The following is a 25,824-nucleotide window of genomic DNA, read 5'->3' on the forward strand; positions in this document are numbered from 1 at the left end:
AACCACATTACCACATAATTTTAAAAATTATTCAAAGAAAAAAATTATTTTAAAAAAAGTAGTATAAATGTAGTAAACAGAAACACGTATGAAGGCAGAGAGACTTTTTTCTTTCCCACTTCTTGTCTGCCTTCCTCTTTATCTTCCTCCAAAATAGCTTGCACTCAAGCCACTGAGGAGAATGACCAAGCTCCAGCCCACAAAACATTTCCACTTATCTACTCCTTTGGGATCTCTAAGTCCAGATGAGATATGCCATTTTGATCCCTTGAAGAGTTGCCAAGCTCACGACTAGGGGTAAATTATTTTTCAACACTACCACCTTCCTCCGACTGTGCTTTCCTGCTTTTATAAGAGGTCTTTTAGCAAATTTTGAAATGACAGAAGACACAGTTGAGGAAGTCAAGGCAATCTACAGATAGTAATCGTGCCTTCTTGCATCAGAATGTATTCCATCTGTTTTTAGATTAGAGAGGTAAAGAAGTTAATTGAAAGGTGCCAGATTTGATTTCCCTATAAAATAAGCTAACAAGACAGAACATGGCAAGCTGCGAGTCTCTTAATTCTCACCAACACACGGAGATTGAAACAACTTACATTTAAAAGCGCAGAGGAACTATTTGAAATTGCTCCCTTAGCTATCTTTAGAAATATAATTAAAAAAGAAAAAAAAGAACACTGGAAGTGTTATTTAAGTGTCAAGGATATTGTAAATGTGTTCTATAATTTAAAAGATTGGAAGCCAAAAAAATGCCTTCAATGGTCAGAAATGGTAAAATTCACTTTTTATTGTTTAGGAAATATAAGGTGTGTGGGTGGGGATCTTTTTTTTTCAGGTAAAAGTAGAGAGATGTGATGCTTTATTAAAAATCAGGCATGGCTGGGCTTGATTTACCATGGTGGCTTACACCTGTAATCCCAGCTACTTTGGGAGGCCGAGGCAGGCATATAGCTTGAGCCCAGGGTATGGAGACCAGCTTGGGCAACATAGTGAAACCCCATCTCTGCTAAAAATTAGAAAAATTAGTCAGGTGTGGTTGGAGGAACCTGTAGTCTCTGCCACTCGGAAGGCTGAGGTGGGAGAATCTCCTGAGCCTTGGAGGCACAGGTGGGCCAAGATCATGCTGCTACACTCCAGCCTGGGTGACAGAGCAAGACCCTATCTCAATAAGAAAAAAAAAGTCAAGCATTATTTAATTTTTTATAAGACCTAATATACATTTCGCTGCTGAAAAGGGAGCCAGCTATTCCCTTAAAAAAAAAAAGTCTCTATAAACTTAAAAAATAATTCATGTAACTGAGGTGGCATCTGAAAAACGTGTTTAATGCTATCAGTCCAATGCCATCCTTAGCTTTGATTTCAAACTATGTTAATGTTCCCTCACATCTGGGTACTCAAGTGTGGCCCTTGGTCCAGCAGCATGAGCCTGAGCTGGTGAGAAGGTAGAAAAGGTGAACTGCAGGCCCAGAATCTGCCTGTTAGCGAGAGGCTGGGGTGGGTACATTCAAATTTGTGAAGCACCATGAATATCTTATTTAATCATTCATGTTTTAATTTATTAAATGTAAAATAGATGCAAGAGCATGCTACATGACTCTTTTGAGAAGAGTTAAGGCATAAGGTATACTAATCGCTTTTGTCCCGGGAGAGAGTTTCAAATAACATCTTCTATGTAAATTACATCTTCTGGGTGGAGCAGTGCAATGACTATATATGTCAGTTGGCCTTAGCAGAAAACGGGTATCTGAATTGCAAGTACTAACATCTAGTAGGACCTTAAAGAGTTACTTGTCATCACAGGGGCCCATTTTTGTAAAACATTCAAGAATAAAAAACTGGTGCTATTAATAATGACTTCCACAAGAGCTAGGAAAATAAGACTAAAGAATAAAATATAATACAGTTTTTTTTATGTTTTGTTTTTGTTTTGATTTTGATAAAGAGTCTCACTCTGTTGCCCAGGCTGGAGTGTAGTGGCACGATCTCGGCTCACTGCAACCTCCGCCTCCTGGGTTCAAATGATTCTCCTGCCTCAGCCTCCTGAGTAGCTGGGATTATAGGTGCCCTCCACCACGCCAGGCTGATTTTTGTATTTTTAGTAGAGATGCAGTTTCATCATGTTGATCAGGCTGGTCTCGATGTAATATGTTTTTGAGTATTCTACTGGAATCTTCAAATTGTGATAGAAGCAACCACTGAAGAGAATGTCCTAAGGGAGAAAAACAGTAGCACTAGGGTCTCTAAGTTTCTATGTAAAAAGAATAGATGCTTCTTGCTTGTCTTAGAGGCCACTAAGAAACAAATCAGTACTTGAGGATGATGGAGTTTACTTAGAGTTCATCAGCTAACAGCTAGAGGACATTAACACTGGGAGTAAACCAAGTATGCAGGGATGGGCCTAGAAACTATTATTATGCATCCAAATTGTAAATTTTCCACTTGCCTGAACTGTGCCCTCTGCAAGGAGAGAATAGGCCCCCATCAGCCAACCTTCACCCCCAGGCCTTGCTCTCTTGAAGGCATATTCTACTCGTGAGTGGCTTTTTTATAATTATATAAGAAGATGATGTGGTTCTGAAGAAAGCGCCTAATAAGATTACATGGGGCAAACTGTCTCTGTCTATATACCTTCATAGGAGAGGAGTCCCAACTAGATCACAATGCGTTGATGGACTATGACAAGTTCAATTTTGAATGAAAACAAACTCTCAGAGCTTTCTTTGAGCTTCTTGGGAATCCCACAAAATAATAGCCTATAGCAGATTTGTTCTGTTCCTGTATTAACAACCACTTAAACCTATCAGTGAATGTACTGTATTTTTGTTTCAATCAGTGCAAACACTAGTAAAATTACAAACACCTAGGCCATAATGATTTTTTAAATTTAAATTTTCTTTGCATTTCCAGCTGTGGTTCCTACTGAATAATGAAGGTAGAGATCCTTTTAGACTTCAAGCTGGAAACCATATTTACAGAGAAAGTATAATGTCAACAGGCATAGATCCTGAGTTTTCGTCCTACTTCTATCACCAGGAAGCAGCAGGATCCTGAGTACACATTTCTTTTTTCAAGTCTTAGTCTCCTCATCTGAAAAATGATAATAATAGTTCCTAACTCACAGCACAGTTGTTAGGATTAAATAAAATAGTACTCGTGAAAAGCGTATGTCTGTACATGGCAAGAACATAATAATGCTGATTATTCTCTATGTAATTGCTATTATTAACGATATCCAAAGAGGCGAACTCCACTATGTAGAACAAAATAAATTCAGCCTTTACCTGCAAAAATCTATGCACTTCCAACTACACAAGTTTCTCAGCCTAAGCATTACTGACACTTTGTGCCAGATAATTCTGTGCTGTGGGGCTGTGGCGTGCATCCAAAAATGTCACCAGATGTGGCCATATACAAGTCCCCTGGAGTGGGAAAACTGACCCCTGTTGAGAACCGATAATCTACACACACCTTCTTACAAGTGCTTTAGAAAGTTGGCATTATTGCCACAATTTCCTAGAGGAAATTTAGATAAATTTCTGATAACCATAACTTAAAAATGCTTCTCCCATGGACATCAAAAAGCATGAAAATGTAACATACTTTCCATTCCTTTATTGAACTAGTATATATGGAGCCCTAGAATAAGGATACAGCTGTATACAGAGCTGATGTGGGTTTTGGTCTCACGAGGCTTAGAAGTTAAGTAAGGGGAGAAAAATGAGTAGGTGGGAAATTAGGGTTCTATGTAAAGAGTTCTAAGACTAGACCATCAGGTAATTGTGGTCCTGTGGCAGAGGTCTACCCTAGTCCATGAAGTGTCAGGAAAGACTCTGCAGGGAAAGGATGGCTCTGTGAAAATCAGAAGCACAGAGAGACCAGACCCACGCCAGGGAAGAAATGTAAGTTCTGCATTCAGATCCAAGCTGCTTATAATGTGAAACTAGAGATGAATCCCAGCTCAGCTGAGAGAAGGAACACGATGTTAACTGCACAATACTTTCTCCCAAGTCTGTCTGCTTCTCACTGAGGTACTCGTGCTTCTAGAAGGTAATAAACAAACTCGTGTTTCAAAATCACTGGGCATTTCCCTTATAAGCCTAAACGTTGGTGATAAAAAAAAAAATGCTTTGCAAGATACATTTCAAATGTCGAAAGAGAACGGGTATTTTTTGTCTTTTAAATTTTTCCCTGTTTGTGTGAATACTGTATTGAATATGTTGCTTCCGCTCCAGGAGACTAGAGATTTATAAAGAAAGGCTTATTGGCAGGTGCTAGGTAAAAGCAGAAATTTTCATTTAAAGGAGATCACAGTTTCAAAACCTTGAGTATAAATCAACATGCGAAAAATGCTCTTTGGGGACAGCAAGGACCTGGTCTTGCCAGTCTCTTAAAGGTGACAGTAAAAGCAGTCACTTTTCCAGGCTACTTTGACGCTTTTCATAGGAACTGAGACTCAAACCACGTAAGTCATGCAAAAGCTTTCTTCACAGTGTTCCTCTCCTAGCACTGCCTAAGAAGGCTTTTTTCTTTTTCTAATTAGTTCCAGGAGCCTGTATTCCAGGAGCGCTTAATAAACTAGGACTATAAAAATCATAGTACAGAAAATAAAAAGTGTCAATAAGCAATGCCAATCACGTAACAGAATGACAAGGACAAACCTAATAAAATCTTAATGGTTTCAGCACTGACTGAATTGTGACAGGGCAGCATAGCTCACGAGGTGATACAAATGAGAAAGCTGAAAGGAAGAAGAATTCTCCTAGAAAAGTTTCCCAGGGTCATATCTGACTTACAGCTTCTGGAGTCAAGCAGTTCGTGCTGAAAATCAGACACATGCAGGTGCATAATCCACAGGCCTAACTACACTACAAATCTGGAAACATGAAAGCAATTTATAGATCTTATGTACATTTCCACCTTCTTGATTCCAGGTTATAAATACTGTTTGCACAATAATCAAGAGAGTCCTATAGTTAGCTGACCAAGGTGTGGGGATTATTAGCAAAGGAATTTGAAGAAACATATCAATAGCCATTCCCTAACCTGAAACCATTTTTCTATCTGATTCACTAAACTTCAGCCAAGCCCCTGGAAGGTGCTCATTAGACAGATATTTCTCTTTACTGAGACAAAGAGAGAGAACAAGGAGAAAGTGAAAGAGAGAGGAAGGGGTGAAGAAAAGAAAGAAAACACTTTGTTTAAACAGTTCACCATTTCCAGGCTCCAGTCAGTCTAAAATTGAAAACATTAAAATCAGACCAAAAAGGAAAAGCTATGCTCCTGGACAACACAAAATATTCTAAAACATCTGAAGTGTTGTTCTCATATGGTTTTCAATTGGTTCAAGTAACGGGGGTAAATTGAGAACAAATAACCTATGTTATAAATTCAAATCCGTGAACTTGAGGTCACTTTCACTACTGCTACACACCTCTCTCAGCCCACTAGGAAGGAGTTCCCACTGATCATCGCTCATTCCCTTTACAATCTGGAATGGCAGGACTGGGTAGCCTCTTTCCCTGTCAACTACTGCCTGTGTGGTGGCTGGTTCCAGAAGAACAGCCAACTGTCTCGATGCTCTGAAAGCAACTCCTGATAGCAACCTGTTGGTTAAGTGGTTCCCAGTAGTGAAGGGAAGCTGGTAGAACAGAATTTCAGGGCGAAAAATGAATTGAGAGAGTACTAACAAGATATAAAAGTATATGGTCCATAAGAGATGGATCTTCTACAGTGGATGTCTATATACTTTCAATCCATTTCAAAGGGAGATAATTCAGTTCATTAATAACATTCATTCATTTGCTCAAACAGATTCCAACCATCTTATGTTTCTTAGAAAATAACTGATTTCTTAGACTCTTACCTTTGGGAAGAATTCTTTCCTCCTCATCACTTGGTACAGTGGTTCCCCAAACCCAAGGGTCATCAAACACACTAGGGGAAAGTGATGAAAAATGAAGGTTTCTAGGTCCCACCCCTGCAGATGGTGGTTTAATAGGGCTGCAAAGGAGGCGGGACATGTGCAATTTGCCAACTTTCCCAAGTGGGGCTGATGATCAGTCACTTTAAGGTTTGACCACCCAGCCACTCCCTACCAGGAATTGCTTTCAGGGAATCGAAACAACTGGTCCTTCTGTCTTCTGGGTCGGATTTGGTGTTGTGGAAGGAGTTGAGGGTTTGGAGTCAGAATTTAGTTTTTTATCTCAACGCTTCCACTCACTAATAGTATGACAAAGGGCACTTGACTTAACCTCTCTGTATCTTTTTTTTTTAATCTCAAAGGGGATAATCAGCAGTGCTTACGAAGTTGTTGGGAGGATTAGATGTAAATCATGGAAAGTGACTAACAGTATCAATTAGGCACTCAATAAACTGGTTTTAGAGAGGTAGAAAAGGTGTTATGAACGGGAGCTGGGCTCTGGAGACAGGACCCAAACAGCTTTTCCACTTAGCAGTTGTGTTAACTTGGGCACACTATGTCACTTCTCTGTGTCCCAGTTAATTCACATAAAATGGAGAAAATAACAGTATTAATATTTCACAGTTGTTAGAGGGCTGTAAATCACTTACAACATTACCTAATACGTGGAAAACACACACTCATTAGGTTGGTCATTCCTAACATCAGCTTTAAACAACCAAAGTTCCTGTGCCGGGGACCATTTCTCCCTAGTCTGGTAGTGAGTTGGTTGTACTGAGTCCATCACCTTTCACTTTCTCCATTCCTTCACTAATCATGGTTCTTTCTTTTGGTACTATGCATACACATCTTCCATCCAGCCAGCCTGCACATATGTGCAGACGTTTATGAAGTTGGTCAGTGAGTACGTGACACGGTTAGGTCTTGAACTCAGGCCTGGGCTGCAGGGCCTGCTCCTAACCTCTGTCCTGCCTCTCTGCTAGCTGTTTTCACTCACCATTATTTCCCCAGAGCCCACAGCAGCCCATGGCAGGCATTCGATAACTGTTTGTAGAAGAAATGAAAGAATCAAAGAATGACCTTCAGATGATTACTTTGTTTGAAAAGACAGTCTGCAAAAACTCTTTGACATCTTCAATCTGAGGTCCCACAAGGAATCAGTGAGATAATATTTCAGAATAGCTTTCAAGGGTTTTAAGCTACCTTAAGCTATCTGGAAAGATGGAGGGATAGATAGAGAGATAGAGGAACAGTCCCTGAGCATAAAGAAACTCGATGACCTTCGTAAAAGGCATAGAACATGCAGCTAGGAAATAGTTGCAATTACTACAGCCCTAGATTTGTTTTACAAAATGACATCAAATTCCATGCTCTTACTGACTTGTAGTGTTGCTGAAATAGGGTCAGTCAGAAACGTTATAACATACTTGGTTTGTTGAGGGGCACGTCCGCACCTAACAGTTCAGTTCTATGATGGTTGTGATCTGAAATGAACTAAGTCTTTGTGATCTACCACAAAAAATATGAATTTCTATGTATATAATATCCATCTACTTTAAATATTTATATAAATTCAATGTGACAGTTCAGCCAAACTTTAATTGTGTACGACTTTACCGTTCTACACAGTGAGATTCAACATAAAATAGGCCAGTATCTTTGAGAGCTATAAAAAAGCTTATGAAAAAAATAAACTGAATCCAAAAATATAAACATGGCCTACTTCTCTACCCTAATACTGCACATATGTAATATACATAACAAAACAGAAAATCTTATGTCTGCTTCACAAGAGGAATGCAGATTTCCGTCGACAATATTGATTAGGCCCATGAAACGAAATTACATAGCATGTCTTTCCAGGTGAGTTATCTGGTTTTGAGTCTAAAAAATGAAAAATTCATTGCTTAAACCTATTTTGGTATCATAGAGATGGCTCTGCATGTAAATGGTTTAAAATTTCCTCACTGAATAAATAGGTTTTTACAATGCACCTTCTCATCTTTAGCACACCTGTCATGCTGAGGTGTCAGGTTTGTTCAGGAGACTATTTCTGGATTTGGGAAACAAGAGGAGATAAAAAACAGAAGAAAAACTAGTATTGCTTATTATCCTTGACCCTCTTCTCTCAAGGACATTCCCGCCCCTTCGCCCCCTGGACATGACTAGAAATGGGTTAAGATCAAATCAAGCCATTTCTAAGGCTCAAAATAAAACCCAAGATAAGCTGTCTAGGTATCATATCCAGTGTAGCTGCACAATATTCACAAGGAATAATTCGAAGCAGAATATTGAAAATACACAGCAGATTTTAAAAGCTACATTCAAAATAATCTATACTGGTGGCCTTGATCATGCAAATGAATTCTGAGCTATATTCTCCAAACACAGAATTTCAACATACTGGCAGATCCTTTTACAGGTTTACACACAATCAAAATGCTGCTTTCACTGAGGGTCATGGCAGATTTTGAACTTTACATCAAAGGCAAAAAGCTCGTATTTTCTTAGTGCCAATCAATTTCAACCACTTAACTGCTTTTTTTTTTTTCTTTGGAAGAGCTCCCACCAATAATAATTTTAAAATATCTGGGGCAGATAATTACTTTGTTTGTTTGGTTACATTCTGACTGAGTCTATGTCACCAAGGCCATGTGCATATAATGGCCACCAGAGGGAGGCAACACAGCTGAAAGGTGGTCCCAACACACACACACACAAACACACACTGTCTCTCTCTCTCTCTCTCTCTCTCTCTCTCTCTCTCTCTCTCTCTCCACAAGAGGAGATAGTTTGGATTGACTTTTCTTCCTTGTCTCAACCACGTGTTGTTTGTCCAGAAAAAGGTTCCAATCTTCAATGGTAAATAAAAATAACATTCATACGTAAGAGAATAATGTGAAGTCTGTGATGATGAAGATTTAAAACGGTGAGAGTGATGAGAGAATCCTATGCTTGAAATGAGAGTGGGTTATTCACTCCTTCCTTAGTTACATTCCCACGCTTGACTGCGCAGGCCCTGGTCCCTGGGAGGATCACACTTGGTTCATCTCATAAAGTACGACATCTCAAGACAGGCTGGCTCTCTGAGACAACGCATTCTAGAACCGCTCAAGGAAAAAGACATGTGAGTGGGCAGCCCCTGCTTTCCTGATGAGCCTCCATTTCCTCGAAAATCTTTCCTTGCTGGTTCTCCGATGCTTCAAATTTCATAATTATAAACCAATTCTTTTGGATCAGCATGTAACCCTCTCTAGAAAAGCAAATTTTTTTTGTTGTTGTTGTTGTTAAACATTCCAAACCAAGTGAAGTATATCAGACCTTTTCTTTAAAACTAATATTTCTCATGCATTTATTCATCAGACAATTGTTGAGTGGCCACTGTGTGTCTGATGCAGCAGGAGGCCCGCGTGATGCACAGGTGAGCAAGACAGATGAAGTCCCTAAAGTCAGGAAGGGACAATGTTTAGAAAGCAAGACGGCTTGTCATCCCAGCAGTCTGGGAGGCCAAGGCGGTGGATCACATGAGATCAGGGGTTCGAGACCAGCCTGACCAACATGGTGAAACCTTGTCTCTACTAAAAGTACAAAAACTAGCTGAGTATGGCTCCAGGTGCCTGTAGCCCCAGCTACCTTGGAGGCTGAGGCAGAAGAATACCATGAACCCGGTAGGTGGAGGATGCAGTGAGCTGAGATTGCATCACCGCACTCCAGCCTGGGCAACAGAGTAAGAGTCTGTTGCCCATACTCTTATTTAATAATAATAATAATAATAATAATAATAATAAATTAATTAAAATGACAAAATGATATTAGAAATGATAACATTCAAAGCAATGTAATGAAGGAAATAAAGAAGTGTCATAGAGGATGATATGGTGAGTGTCAGGTAGAGTTAATATGGCTGTCACAGATGGCATCTTAGAAAATGGGATTCCTAAAGAATGAGGAGTTGCTAAGGATGGAGGATCCGGAGTGCAGAATGGTGGTGCACGGGAGAAACGAGGGCAATAATTAAGTCGAGGCAAGAGCAGGCACAAGGATACACGGAAGGGAGAGCCTTAGCTCTGGCAGGAACTGAAAGACCGGTGTGTCTGGGGAATTTTATGAGAAATGGGGAGAAGGGAAGCTGCAGAAACAGGGCCAGAGTTTTCATGGACTTGAACAGGCAAACCTTTATGGCTTTGCTAAGCCATTTCGCTTTTATTCTCATGGCAGTGAAAAGCCTGCAGGAAGAGTATGGTGAGAAGGTAAAGATCCAGCACACTACCTAGATCTACCCAACCGAGACTGGAAAGAAGTTCTGGAGAAGTAATGATGAAGTAAAACAGGGAATTTTATTAAGAACAAGAGCTGGGAGAAGAAAGTACGCTCTGAACTTCTGTTAGAATTCTCTCTTCAGATGTCCCATTTCAGAGAGTCTCTTCTCGTAAACAACCCCACACATTTTTTTTCTTTTCCAGCTGTCTCAAATTCTCTTTGGAAAGGGAGGAAGTATAAATAATAAATAAATAAAATAAATACAGCTTTGACTAAACAAGGACTTTGATGAGAAAGTGAGGAACCCATGCTGGGTAAAGACAGCCATGTAATTAATTAGAAGGGTCTCTTGACTTCTATCATGAGCACTGAAGCCTGCCACCCTGCTTAGCATAATGTCCCTTCCACTGGGGAAGGCACAGGCCACCCGCTGTTCTCTAGCAAGTAAATTGGTCCCTGCCTATAAATTATTCCATGTGTGGTGAAGAAAACCATTGGCTTTTTTCCTTTTTCTGAGGTTCTGTGCACAGCCTGGCAAACAAGCTCCAACAATTTGAAAAAGTGGCTTTTAGTGACCCTAGCAATAAAAAAGTTACTAGTGCAAGAAAGTTTGACATGTTTCTAGAAGGCTGCCTGGGCTGCATCATTCATGAGAGGTGACGGTTGTCTCACCCGAGAACAGAGGTGCGGGGCTGCTACCCCAGCTCATGGCTCGCTGCAGAGGGCAGGCCCCATTCAAGGAATACAGGTGCTCACTCAGGCTCTGCTTCTTCCTGAAATCTGCTCGTATGTTTCTAGAACCAAGTCTCCTAAAGGAGTTACATGGTCTTCTGGGGGAACTCACAGGTGCGGAAGCTAGGCATTTAGGGTCAAGATTAAATGAAGCAAAGTCCCAGTGACACAGCCACTTCCATGAACTTTTGGATGTGGCTAAGCTTTGACTCTGGTGTTTTCTCCGAATGTTCTGCCTCCCCAGCTGTCTTGATCATTCTTCAGGAAATTCAGAATATGAAAATAATCTCAAAACCAGTGAGAGTTCCTGAAAAAGCTGAAATTGACCACAGTACCATCCTTAGACCTACAACCCACACTCCTCCTATCAGGGCAAGGAACACACAGAGCTGTGACTGTGACCATCCAAAGCCTACACCCCTCCTTCTAGGCTGTCTTGTGTGCCCAGGATCCAGAATTTCCTGGCTCACTCTTGCTCACAGGGCCCTGGAGGACCTCTCCACTGACACCTCTGAGCTTATTTAGATGAGGAGGGAGGAGTGCAGAGGTGTGGGGTATGTGCAAAGCCTCCTGGGGCTCAGGACAAAACCTCAGTGGTGAGGTAAGAGACTGGGGACCGGTCCTCTCTGCACTGCCACTTTCTGTTCTGTACTTGGTGGAGTTTGAGAATTCTAAAGTCAAATCTGCCTGGCCTCTGGGACATTCTGAAAGGCAAGTGGGTCACAGCAGGCAAAGTTCCTACCCTTTTTTAAATAACTTGCTAATGAGATTTGTAACTTTTGAAAAAGTAGATCTAAAGCAGGCCTCTCCCCTTGTTCTTGCTCAGGACCCTGGCAAATGTTTGGGTGGGCCTACTGAGAGCAGCGGCTTGTCACATAAGGAGGAGACCTGCTTCCAAGGAGAGAAGAGTGGTGCACACTTCCTGAATAAACAGAAACATCGCTGAAGAATGTTATCTCTTAAGTGTATCTTCAGGGAGGAAGAAACATAAAAAACTTTAAGAAACATTATGACTTAACGAATGTTGCTAGACTTACTAATTCCACAGATTTACCACAATTACATAAAAATCCATCCATCTATTCATCTATGTATTCACTCATTCAATAATCATTCATCAGCTGGGCACCATGGCTCATGCTTGTAATCCCAGCACTTTGGGAGGCCGAGGCAGGTGGATCACCTGAGGGAAGAAGTTCGAGACCAGCCTAGCCAACATGGTGAAATCCCATCTCTACTAAAAATATAAAAATTAGCCAGGCATGGTGGCAGGCTTCTGTAATCCCAGCTGCTTGGGAGGCTGAGGCAGGAGAATTGCTTGAATCCAGGAGGTAGAGGTTGCAGTGAGCCGAGATCACATCACTGCACTCCAGGTTGGGTGACACAGCAAAACTCTGTCTTAAAAAAAAAAAAATTATCAAGCAAACACTACATAACACTGCACGGTAGGCAGTAGACTGTTCCGGAATAAACTGTTCCCACCCCAAATTCATATGTTGAAGTCCTAACTCCAGTATCTCACAATATGACTATATTTGGAGATAGAGTCTTTAAGGAGAGCATTGAGTTAAAATAAAATCTTTAGAGTGGGGGCTAATCCAATATGACTACTGTCTGTACAGGAAAAGGTCAGGACAAAGATATACACAGAATGAAGACCATGCAAGGACCCAAGAGAAGAGAAGACAGTTATCTATTAATAAAATCTAAGGAGAAAAGCTTAAGAAGAAATTGAGCCTGCTGATAGCTTGTTCAAGGACCAGAATGGAGGGAAAATACATTTCTGTTGTTCAAGTCACCCAGTCTGTGCAGTCTGTGGTACTTCAGGCATCTGAACTGACTCATACAGAGACGCTTGATTTCCTAATACAGTAGAAAGCACATAAAATGCATACTACATAAGATGAGCATGCCACAACTAATTACAACACAAGGTGATTAAGAAACAGCTCACTCATACCCAACTCTCATAGAAGGACTGCAAAGCAAATTTGTTTGTAAACTGAAGGCAAGTTCTTCTTCTAGACATTCACTTTGAATTTAATCTCAGCTTCCAGGCCTCCCCAAAAGCATTTCTTCTTCTTGAAGCTGCAAACTTTGTTTTCCCAGGGACGGTGATCCCACCCCTGGTTGTTGCAAGAATTCACTCACTCCCTACTTTTCTGTTCAATGAATAATGACTTCGAATCTTCCATGACAATCCATTAACAAAAATGAAACTGCTCCTTAGTGGTTAGTACCTCTAATTGCTTTCCCAGCCTCTAAAAATCACTGATGTGCATCAATACTTTCCTGTACCCTCTGCACCAATGGATCCCAAATCTAAGCTTCTATCTCCGCAGGAAAAGTTCCAGGGGAGAAGGGAGCATGACTCTCTGGTCAAAACTTGCTCAATCCCACATTATAAAGCCAACCCTCCTCTAACATGGTGCTCTGATGCCTTGGGTTGAGAAAGAACACAATCATCTGTAACCTAATAGACCGTGCATTCCCAATGAGCATATGGTGCCTTCTCCAGTGGGATAAAAGGTGGTTCTTGGAAAAAGAAGGTTAAAAAAAAAAGTCTTAGCTATTATGAGAATTGTGTCCCTCCAGGTGGCTACAGTTCAACTACAGATATACAGTAGTTCTGTAGTATAAAAATGTCATGAGGGAAGGCAAGTTTTAGAAAAAAGAATCTAGGCAATCTCCCTTGAATTGTGGTGGGGGTGGGGGGTGGGGTGCGATAACGCAAAGAGTTTGAGAGACACTGTCATAGACTACCAGGTATGGAAATAAGAAGAACAAGTGATGGCTGGGCGCAGGTGCTCAGCCCTGTAATCCCAACACTTTGCGAGGCAGAGTCTGGCGAATCATGAGGTCAGGAGATCAAGACCAGATTGGATAACATGGTGAAACCCCGGCTCTACTAAAAATACAAAAATTAGCTAGGCGTGCTGGCACGTGCCTGAAATCCCAGCTACTCAGGATGCTGAGGAAGGAGAATCGCTTGAACCAGAGACTTGGAGGTTGCAGTGAGCCGAGATGGCACCACTGTACTCCGCCCTGGTGACAGAGCGAGACTCCATCTCAAAAACAAACAAACAACAACAACGAACAACAGCTAACATGTGCAGAGTACCACGTGCAATGCATCATGCCATGTGCTTGAGATTTGCTACCTAATTTAATTCTCATGGCCATACTGTGTAGTAAATATTACATTGCCATTTTAGGGATGTAGAAATTGAAGCATCAAGTGTTTAAGTGACTTTCCCAAGATTACAGGTAGGTGGGATATATGTAGCCAAAAATTTCCTACCAGTATGCCACTTAATCATAGAAAACACTGTGTTCTCATACCCTCAGCAAAATGCATTGGCCCATGACACACTGTGTGTTAGCGGTTGATACCATATTCTTCTACTACCCCCAGACATTTGTCTTCACCATTGAGCTCTGTGCGTACCAAGAGTCCCTAAGTATATGATGCCACCTACACCTTTTGACTATAATTATATGATATAAATAAATATTTGGTCAAGTAGTATGAGGGGTACAAGAAGGAGTTATTCATAATATGAAAACTTCCTTGAATGGTTCAGAAAAAATCATAAATGCAAGTTAGTTAAAGTTGCTAGTTACTTGGAGGAGGGTGGGAGAGGGCAGGGGGGAAAACAGAATCTTTAGTAACATAAGAAAGCAAATTGGAAGTCAGAGTTGACGTTTCTGGGGGAGAAAATAACATGAATTCAATCAGTGCTATGGAAGTATGCAGAAGAAAACTGAGCTCTACGTCAAAAGATTGGCCAATGAATGTCCAATTTAATGTTTCTGTGTATAAGTTATTATTAAATATATTTATGATTTCTTAATTTAACTGCAGTAACTGTCCCAATTATGTCTGATATTAGGTAACTTGTATACTATAAGTTTTCAAAGGTATATCATGGTTCTATCAGCCTTAAAATCTTGGAAAATCTGTGACTTTTTGAGGCAAAAACTCAAGTGGAAGTGTTGAGTACCACTAACAGGAGGAAGCTGCCATTACTGGCTTAATTCTGCTCCCAATCTCCAACTATATTTCCATGTTATTGAAAGCACAACGTACCTGAGAGGAAACAGAACTCTGGGCTCCCTAAGTGGTCTTTCGTGACAATAGAAAGATAGGGTGTGGGGAAATGTAGGTTTCAATTAAATTAGCTGAAAAGGCCTGAGATGATATTAAAAGAAAAGATAAAATCGCTCAGTTAAAGTCTTCCATACCCAGGCACTTCTGACTCCCTGAATTATTTATCAGGTTCACTGCAGTTGGGTCCCAGAAGGGCTATGAATTCTTACTGGCATCTTCTCTGTGACCTGTGATGATTCTGAACTCTTTGTGTCAAAGAACCATGTCAGCACTAAAAGAAGTGACAGCCAGATTAGGCTGGGAGGACCAAATGTCTTCCTATTTTCCCTCCTAACCCCCACCCACTTCACCTCTCTGCCAACACACACAGCAGGAAAGACTAATTTCTTCCCCATTTTCTAAGTGCTCTTTGAAGGTATTTCTTTAGCACTGCTCTGAACTACAGCTATTTAGAGCAATTTAGTTTATCTGCATCCTTTTATTCCCTCTACCATTAGTCCAATTTCAAAAACAATAAGAACAAAAAGAAAATCTTCTCAGTTTTAAAAACAGTCCTAGGCTTATTTATTTTGCTTCTGATTTTTTTTTTTCTTTTTTGGTGGAGTTTTCCAACTCTCTCTCTCAATTTCTTCACCCAGAGCAATATACGAAAACAAATGCAGCCCACGGCAATCATCAATCCTTAAAGTGAGCAATACTACTGTGAATTATAATGTTCAAAGACTTGGGCTAGATGGTGAAAGCTCAAAACAAGTCAAATATGTGGTTTGAGTCCTCAGTAAATTTGCAGTCTAGTCACGTAAATAAAATGAAGATATTGGAGATTACCAGGCAATATATAAATGTAGAAAACAGAGGAAATAGGTATAAGTAAGGGAAGATCTGGATAACAGTGAGGAAGTCAAGATTTTACTCCTAAATGTTCCACTGATGCAAACACATCACTTATCTTTCCCGGGCGTCATGCCACCCATCAGCATGAAAGGAGACAAAGCTGATTACAGTTAAGCACGTTTCCAATCTTAAAATACGTGACAATTTCCGACCCCATAAGCAGCAACACTCCAAGAAAATGTTTTTACTAACTAGTAAGATAGGTGGGGATGGATTAATTTAAGTAGGATGGCTTCCTGACGTTCTTCAGCACATCAGAATGCTATTGAAGAAAGCAACAGAAATGGGCTTCCATGAAAGCAGTCATGTTTTAACACGGTAAAAATGGCACCCTCAAGACACAAGGAAAAGCTACTTTACGTTATCCAGAAATATGTAAACATTTAATCTCTGATCTGTTCTCCATTTTCAATCTACGTCTTTTTTTTTTTTTTTCTTTTGAGACAGAGTCTTGCTCTGTCACCCAGGTTGGAGTGCAGTGGTGAGAGACCTTGCCTTGCTGCAACCTCCACCTCCTGGGTTGAAGCGATTCTTGAGCCTCAGCCTCCCAAGTAGCAGGGACTACAGGCACAAGCCAGATTTTTGTATTTTTGGTAGAGATGGGGTTTTGCCATGTTGGCCAGGCTGATCTCAAACTCCTGACCTCAAGTGATCCACCCACCTAGCCTCCCAAAATGCTGGGATTACAGGAGTGAGCCATTAAGCCTGGCCTCAATCCAGGGTAATCCTTAATTACCTAACAAGACATTACAGAAACAAGAAAAGAAAAGAAAAAAAGAAAAGAATGAAGAGGAAATCCCATCATCTACTGTCAGAAGTTATTTATCTGACCTTATCTGGTCCTCATCAGAAAGCCTCAGTCAGCAATAAGCAGTGAGACACGGCTATTCTTTATATGCTGGTTTTGAGGCTATCAGTTATTCAGTCAATCCCGTTATTCTAGAAAGCCTCATGACACATCTTTTTTTTCCTTTCATAATCGATGCCCAGAACCTCAACTTTCCTCTTTCCCATAGATACAAAGGGTCCTCTATCTACTGTTCTCTGTAGATAGCTCTGTAGGCATTGTTCTCTGTCGCAGCTTGTACCAAGTACCTTCAGGGAATTCAGAAATAAATCAGTTCAAGTCCTTGCTTGCATATTATTTAGGAGAGAGGAAGACAAGGATGATGGCTCAATTAATAATTTAAGGCAGAGGTCATACATGCCATAGAAGCATCAATAAAATTATGCCCAGGTACAAAAACAGAGATCCTATTTAACTGGAATATCTGAAAAACTTGAAGAGAACAGGGCATTTGAGATAAACTTCATTTATACTTTTCACATTATTCCCCCTCAGTTGTAGAGAAGGAAATTATCCCCAATTATCCTCCAAAAACAAAAAACAAAACAGAAAAACAACAACAAAAAACCCAAACTCTAAAACAGAGGTAATCATTATTTGGGGGTTATGGTAGATTTATCTGCAGTACCTCCTCCAAACGGTTTATTTGGTCCATTTTAAACAGAAATGAAGGGTCCCTACACAAAGAATTCACATGCATCAAAGGGTACACCATCCGTCTATGACATTCAAGCAACTTATTTCCTAATAAGTTGCCAGATCCATCCAGTTAATGAGCAAAAGTCACTGATGTGAAGGCGCAGTTCCTAAAGCAAAATTACGCCTACTCTTTCCATTTCACTCTTCATAATTGGAACTTTTGCCAAATCATAATTCCCTGTGCTGAGCGTAGAACTCCATTCAGCTACTCAGGCTTTGAAAACTCTTAACTTGGCTTTGAACAAACCCTGAGAAAGACAAAGAGAGCATGTAGTGTAATCAATCCTGATTTCTCCAATTTGTTCTTTGAGCTCCAGGGTGCTTTAATAAAATCGGAAGTGCCATCTCGCCTTCCAATTGAGAAGCTGAGCAGGGAGCCAAGCCAGTAGTGTACCAGGAATAATTCCGCAGTGGCAACTCCAAGTCGGAGCAAAGGGACTATTCTAAAGTTGTGTTAGCAAAATAGTTACTTTGAGAAACTGAATTTGAATAGATTGCTTTGTTAGGAGAAAGCAAGGAAAATCAAGTAGTTATATGTGTATTTTTGTGTAATATACATGTATATTTATGTATGCATTTACAGGCTGTACGTATGCATAAGAGTGCATATGTAAATGCAGATATGCAAATCCATTTATAAGCCACTATGTATCTAAGCAGACACTTTACTACCCTTCATTATAAATAAGTAATAACAATTGTATTCACAGGCTTAGATATGGTTAAAAAGCAATTCTCTATGGTGGAAAGGGCTGTTCCTTTATACAGATCAATAAATCACTGTTGGTGGTGGTAGGCAATGTACTCTTCTATCTGACTTCCAGGAGCAACTATTTCTAGAACCTGATATTCCAAACATTCCACGGTGACCTCAAGGAAAAATTTCTCATTTTTGAGCAGGACACATCAGACACAGGGCAACTAGTATGCTAGTACTTCTTCTTAGTATTCTTAGTAATCTTTTGCTAGGACTTTCATAGCCATCCACATCTCTGTGACTTTACTAGTAATAATTATAATTATTTTAAAAACTAATATTTGCAGAGAATTTACAAAGTTTTCTCTGATGCATCTTGTTGATCCTCACACCCCTCTAAGGCAAGTATTATCATCGGTCTCACTTTATAAGTGACCAAACTGAGGCTCAGGGAGTAGCAGAACTTTGCTCAGGCTTGTCTAGTTAGCATGGAGCAGAGCTGGGATTCAAACCCAAGTGTTCTGACTCTAGTGTTGTGCTTTTTCCTGTGGGTTGGGAAGGTCTTCAGGGCTTTGCTTCCTAAGCCATTAACCCACTGCAGCTTGCCATGCACCAGCTGCTAGGACAGCCTGCTGTCTTCCATTATCCAGAGGTCTGTGGTCTCCCCAGGGAACTGGTGATACTGGGCATAATTTTAGTTCTGGAAGTCTGGCTGTGTTCCAGAACCTGTTTATTAGGATCGTGCTGTGTCATTTAAAGTTCAAAGAGGCTTGTAAGCAATGCTTAAAAAATGGCTCAACAATGGTCCATGAGTCCATGGTGAGTCCAACCTGGCCCTGATGGCTTGGATTGCCAGTTTAGGGCCTGACCAGGACAACATTCTTCCACTTGGTTTCTTCCAAACTGCGTCTCCCTTCTATCCCATCCTACAGCACGTCAGCTTCCATCCCTACATCTTTACTGCTTCCTGTCTTTAGTCCCTACCTGGTCATCAACTACACCTTCACATTTCTGAGGTTAAGCTTGTGTCCCTCATCTAATCTCCCTCTCACCCTCCTGTTACTGCAGGACACGACGTCCATTTGCTTATTTACTCCTACGATTTTTTACAAAATATAAAATAAAAGTAGTTATCTATCTCCTGGCTTGATAAAGACTAACCTTCTCATTCAACAAACATCTACTGAGCAGTTGGAATGGGTAACACACTCTGTACAGCATAACGCATATGGCACAGACTCAACCCCCAACCAGGTCTTCTCTGATGAGAAAGAGGATCAGGCCGTCACTATTTCAAAAACTCTTTCCCAGCACTGGAAGTTCTCCAAGCTCCCACTCCATCTTTATTTTTGCTTCTGTGTAAATGATATCGTCTCTATTTCTTACTCCTTGGCTCCTTGTAATCCAGCTTACACTATCCTGAAATACCTTTGAAATTGCAAAAATGTCCACAATATGATTTCATAATACAAAATCTAATGGTCTCTTTGAATTTTCCTTTGGCTCTGCAAGGATCGATACTCTTGACCACATTTCCTTTCCCCCAGCTCTAACCTCCAGCAGCTTCTTTGATGTCCCTTCAGAGTCTTCCTTTTTCTGACCACACCTTTCCCTGCAGAGATAAGTGGGCAGTCCTCATAGTTCTATTTCCAAACACCTCTTTCTCAGCACACAAATTAAATGTACATGATTAAATGCCACCACTTTAATCTTATAAAACTGGATCCCAAATCTTTAACCCAATTAGAACATTTTGATCAGAAATTTGGCCCTGGATTTCCAAACCTATGGGTACACCCACACATCCATCTGGAACTTCAAACCAAATCTTTCAAGCTCTTTTTCTGACTTCTCCATTTTGACCAATGGCATCAACGTCTTTTATTACAGTAAAGAGGCCGAGCTGCCTCCTACTACTTCCTCTTATCACCCAAATGAATCATTAGTGAGGTCAATTCTTCTTTTACAACATCGCTCACATGCCTGTCCTCCTTGGTTTATAGCCTACCCCCATAAATGAGCTGAACTGCACTTGCCTTACGTCTCTTTGTCTCCAGTCTCTAAATCACCATCAATTACTTACAGATGATATTCTGAAAGTATCATTGTGCCCATCATATATTGTCCTATTAGCAACTTTTATTTCTACTGCCTATGACAATAATGTTTAACATTTCCATGGCTGTATGCAGCCTTTTTTATTTGGATCTTGGATTTAAATCCCAGACCTAAGCCTCCCTAGCTATGTGACCCTGGAGAAATTACTTCATCTTCCTGTGGCCTGGTTTCATCACCTGTAAAATACACATATAATTTGTTAATCAACTGATAAAGGAAAGAAGGAAGGAGGGAGGGAGGAAAGAAAAGGCACAGAAAGAGAATCATGAATTGAACTGATTAAAGATTAATTAATGGCTAAGGAACCACAAGTTTGTTTAGTTGTACATGGCACTATTAGACTAACTTAAAACTTCTTTCATCAATCCAATGTGCTATGGAGGGTAACACATTAAAGAAACCAGTGTTCAGTTTCTGAACATTCTAGTGAGTAGCTCTGTGATACTGTGGAAAGTAATTTAACTTCACTGGGTCACAGTTTTCTCCCAGTAAATATGAACAACGCCTACTTTACAAGGTTGCTTTAAGGATTAGGAAGAGCACTGTGTTGTATCTTTGAACAATCTTACAATATTGTTCTTGAGAGCGGTTTAGAGAGGCAGCAGCCATTTCTGACCTTGCAAATACTCTTAGGCTATTGAGTTTACAGTAGTTCACAGGACCAAAAGCTGTTTGCGGCATTTGTCATCTTAAAATGCCATTTCTCTTATTTCATCCTAATGCACAGCTATATAATATATGTTGCATATCATTAAAACTATCACACAACATAGCTTTTTAAAGAGAGTCTGTCTGAATAGTAGAAAGAGGTAAACCCTTGAATTCCAAAGACCTACGTCTCTGTCTCAGTTCTGTCACTAACTGTATGTGTGTATCTAGGCTTGTGTACTAAAACTGTAATAGGAAGAAGAGGAATTTTATAATGTCTAGGGTTTCCTTCAACTTGAAAATCCTATGAGGTCCAACTGAGAAGTAGTTCTATGATGACAAAAACTTCTGAAGAACTTCTCAGAGCATCAGAACATCACCATCAGAAGCCAAGCGCTACAATGAATTCAGTGGGCCTGAAATGCTGATAAGGCTGATAGAGAAGACAGTTTTCTCAATCTGCTCCCAGTATCTGGTATCATTGTGCACTGCACCCAAAAATCACTTGAAAATCTAAGTTCAGAATTTCAGTAGATGCCTTTATTCAGTTAAGAAATCTGTTTAATTCCCTGATGCATGAAACATAATTCACCCAACTCCCACTCCATCCTTCCCTTTTCTCTGAAATGTAGTCAGACAGACTTGTATGTCTGAACACTTCCTCTGCCATTAATGAGCTGTAGGCAAATATGCAGCAAATCATGTAACTACTCTGATCCAAAATCTCCTTGCAATGAGGTTGTAAAGATTAAATGAGGCTACTTACGCAAAGTTCGTACTTAGTAAATGGCCTGAATGGAGTAATTGCTCAGTAAATGGTAATCATTATTTTCATCATTAGACTTACGATGCGTCTATGTGAAGTGACTAGATTGACAGTTTTGAGTGAAACAACTAAAGGAAATAGTGACAAGTATAGACAAGCCATTAGAAAAGAGTTTGAAACTGAGATCAGCTCCGATGAGTTCCCAACTTCAGACAATTAGGTTTATGACTGTAAATAAATCACTTCGCTGGTATAAAGGAATGCCAGCAGAATACATCATCTCAGCAGTCCCACTCAGCTGTAACGTCTAGCAGTATACAATTTTTAAGCCACACGTGTCTACATAATTTACTCATGTCTTTAGATTTCCATAGCAGAAATAATTGTGTCTCTGAACAGACTGACTCCTCACAAATCGTTTAAACCCAATAAATATCTTAAAGTTGACCATATCCTTAGCTGAGTGTGGTGGTGGGCACCTGTAATCCCAGCTACTTGGGAGGCTGAGGCAGGAAAATTGCTTGAACTCGGGAGGTGTAGGATGCAGTGAGCCGAGATAGCACCATTGCACTCCAGCTTGGGCAACAAGAGTGAAACTCTATCTTAAAAAAAATTGACCGCATCTTGTTACTTCCAATATCAAGCTTCTAATCAAGAAAACAGAGCAACTTAAGAAAAAAAAATAAGCTCACAGACTTTGTCATTTAGCTGGCAATGGCAGCCAGCAAAATCAGGTAGAACAAATAAAAAGACAAACTTAAAACGACACCTATCTGACGTATTTTCTCATAAAGAAATCGATGTTCTCTAAATGGCCCATCTCCTTTACTCACATACCTCTCTTAGTTAATAAGAGAATATGTATGGAGTATTGTATAGATAAATGTAGTTCATGCCCAAACAGCTTACATTTCTCTTCATCTTTCTCTCATGCCCGGATAAACATTCTCTCATTTTCCAGCTCCTTGAGCTACATTTTTCCTTACGATATTTTAATTGACTTTTTCATATTAAATTTTGCTTGAAAGGATGATTTGAGTTCAAAAGCACCAAAGTTGTCATATCTTTTGAGCAAAGCCTTATGTCCTATTTAATTTGATCCAAACTCGGATAGCAAACGCTTGTGTTCCTCTTTATTTTTTTAATCTCGACGCAATAAAATATAATAAAGGCATAGCTAAAAATAATAAAGAAGAAATCGTTTCTGTCATTCAAACACCCAGCTTTCACCTTGACTTTGATGCTCAGGAAACTCTATCATTTAAAAATATTTGCTTGCTTTCTGAGAATCAAATCGTTAAGGCCGTATGCTCTCTCCCAGCGCAGTATTCTCATTACCATTTAAAGTATGCTTAAAATCAATTGAAAATCAACACACTCCATAACAAGGCACAACTAGCATGTTCTCATCTCTGCCAGTTGCATGGTAACTGCTCACCTGTGAAAAATCTGATTTCTCCCAGGTACTATCTTGATAGGCAAAAAGAGTTTAAACAATGAAAATGTTTTAAAAAAAAAATCCTTAGCAAAATGATGGGTTCAATTACTTTAGAATCTCTACCTCTAAAATTATTTTATCTCTTTGTACATTGGACAATTCCAGAAAATAAATTCCCACATTAAAATCCTTTTTCCACATTCAAAAATAAAATATCTGCCTTACGTTAGTGTCTAATCTCTGGTTTGGTCCATGATTGCAGAAGGCGTAACATGACAAATAGCTAACAAATGTGCTGGAGCTCCTCAGAAAAGAAAACAGAATAACATGAAAAGTGTGTGTCCAGTTGTTTGAGTATTTACAGACATGCCTGATGCTATTTAAGATTCTTGTGAAGATGAGTACTGGTGGTAATTTGATGGACCACACCTAAATCCGTGAGGGCAGTTTCTGTGTCAGTCCCCTGATCTGGAAGAGAAGATAACGTGTGAAAACAAACAATGGCCAAGGTTCAGGGGCGCCTGTTTCCTGGCCCTTGGGTGAGATGCGTCCTCTTTGCCCTATGCAGGGAGTCATTGTTTGTTTTTTGGGCATCGGTATTTTAAAAGGCTCTTCCTGGACAGTCAAAAAATGAACTGTAATTTCCTGAGAGATACAGCCACAGCCTGTCTGAATCGGAATGAAAACCAGCCCAATTCCAACTGCAGAAATCTCAAAGACCTCCAAACCTGCCTCAGGGGACTTGTACAGCTCAACTCCAAGCAACAGACCAAGAAACACGATCACGTCTTGCCCGTCCACTGAACCCTTCCAAATCTTCACAGAACCAAGAAAATATATATGTGAAGTCAAGAAAACAAAGCAAACCAGAAATGGCCTAGTTTTCCCACTGAGCCTGTTGCTCGACGTTGAGAACTTATTTCCCTATCAAATGAGCTATGGGTTTTACTTCCAGGTTCTTCTGTATCAGGGCTTCAAAGAAAATTTTGAATATTAATCTTATCAATGCCCTTTGAACATGGTACACAGTTATACCTTGGATAAAGGCAGGACATTAATTCCTAAGCTTTTTAAATATAGACTTCAAAAGGTTCTTTCTTCCACATCTGTGAAAGGAATCCATGGTTTCTCATAGCAGTGTGCGTACACACATATGTAACAAACAAGCACACATATACACTTGAAATGTACGCATTATCAGTTACTGAGTGCCTTCACAATGCCAAGCACCTTGTCGGGCATTTTTTTACACCTTACTGCTAATCATCACAAAATTCTTGTAGGTCATTATTATTAACCCATTTGGGAGATTTATTTTAAAACTAAACTTATGAGAACTAAATAAATTTGCTTGAATTTATACAGATGGTAAACATCAGCACTTGATCCTGGGATTATGTGACTCCCAAAGCTCAAGGTCTTTCTAACTTTTAACACACATCTCTTATTAATTAATGACTTTGGGCATGTAAGAAAGCATAGCTGGCACTAGAATAACATGGTTTGAACCATCCAAGTCCACTTGTATGTGGATTTCTTCAAATAAAATTTGAAGAAGCTTTTTTACAATGTACCTGCCTCTCCTGCCTCCCCTTCTACATTTTTCCTCTCTTCCACCTCTGCCACCCTGAGACAGCAAGACCAACCCCTCCTCTTCCTCCTCCTCAGTGTATTAATGTGAAAATGATGAGGATTTTATCATGATTCATTTCCACTTAATGGATAGTAAATGTATTTTCCTTATAATTTGCCTAATAATATTTTCTTTTGTCTAGTTTATTGTAAGAATACAGTCAATAATACCTATAGAATACAAAATATGTATTAATCAACTATGTTATCGGTGAGGCTTCCACTCAACAATAGGCTCTTAATAGTTAAGTTTTGGGGAAGTCAAATTTAAGGGCAGATTTTTCAACCATGCAGAGGCTGGTGTTCCTAACCCCTGCATTTTACAACAGTCAGCTCCATTAAGTAAACTTTAGTTTTTATCGGGATTATAGAAAAATTGAATAGGAGAAGGTTTTAGATTCAAAAGTACTAAAACATGTGTTTCTCAACTGCAAAGCTGTGAGATTAAAACAACTCCAAAGACACTCATTCTTTTAGAGCTCAGGGAGAAACTTCTCAAATGTTTATTGAGTACCTACTGGGGTAAGATAAATTTAAGTAAGATGTGTGGTGAAGGGCCAAGGTTTCAATAGCTGATCAAGCTAAGCCTCACCTAGGGTATGTGAGTTGAGGCTTACAGGCATGAGGGAGCGGTACACACACATATCTGGGAGTAGCTATTTGATAAAGTTCTACTCACTCACACAAAACCAAACTCAAAGATACGTGCACACACATTCCACACACAATACGAACATCCAGGCCTTCCTAGACATCTGACTAAGGCCTACACAATTTTTCCTCCTGTCCCTTAACTGGGAGCATTTAATATTTAAGCAATAACAGTTAAACATTATATGCTTTGTGTATGTTTAATATTATTAAATAATACTTATTTTAATGGATTTGAAAACAAATTATTATGAAGTACTTGGACCCGAATAGTCTAAATGAGTAGACAAATGCTAGGATCCACAATATATAAGGTGATTAGGAATTTTAAAAATATATATATATATATATATATATGTACTCAAAATATATATACATATATTTTGAGATGGAGTCTCACTCTGTCACCT

At 39.8% G+C, this 25,824-nt stretch overlaps 1 protein-coding gene across 3 annotated transcripts in view; it reads right to left on the reverse strand.

The window, feature by feature from the left end:
* The window catches only part of FLRT2 (fibronectin leucine rich transmembrane protein 2), a 106,190-nt gene that overhangs the window by 14,662 nt on the left and 65,704 nt on the right, over window positions 1-25,824 (reverse strand). The window lies entirely within an intron of this gene.

This window comes from Saimiri boliviensis, chromosome 2 (assembly GCF_048565385.1).
Source record: "Saimiri boliviensis isolate mSaiBol1 chromosome 2, mSaiBol1.pri, whole genome shotgun sequence".
NCBI lineage: Eukaryota > Metazoa > Chordata > Mammalia > Primates > Cebidae > Saimiri > Saimiri boliviensis.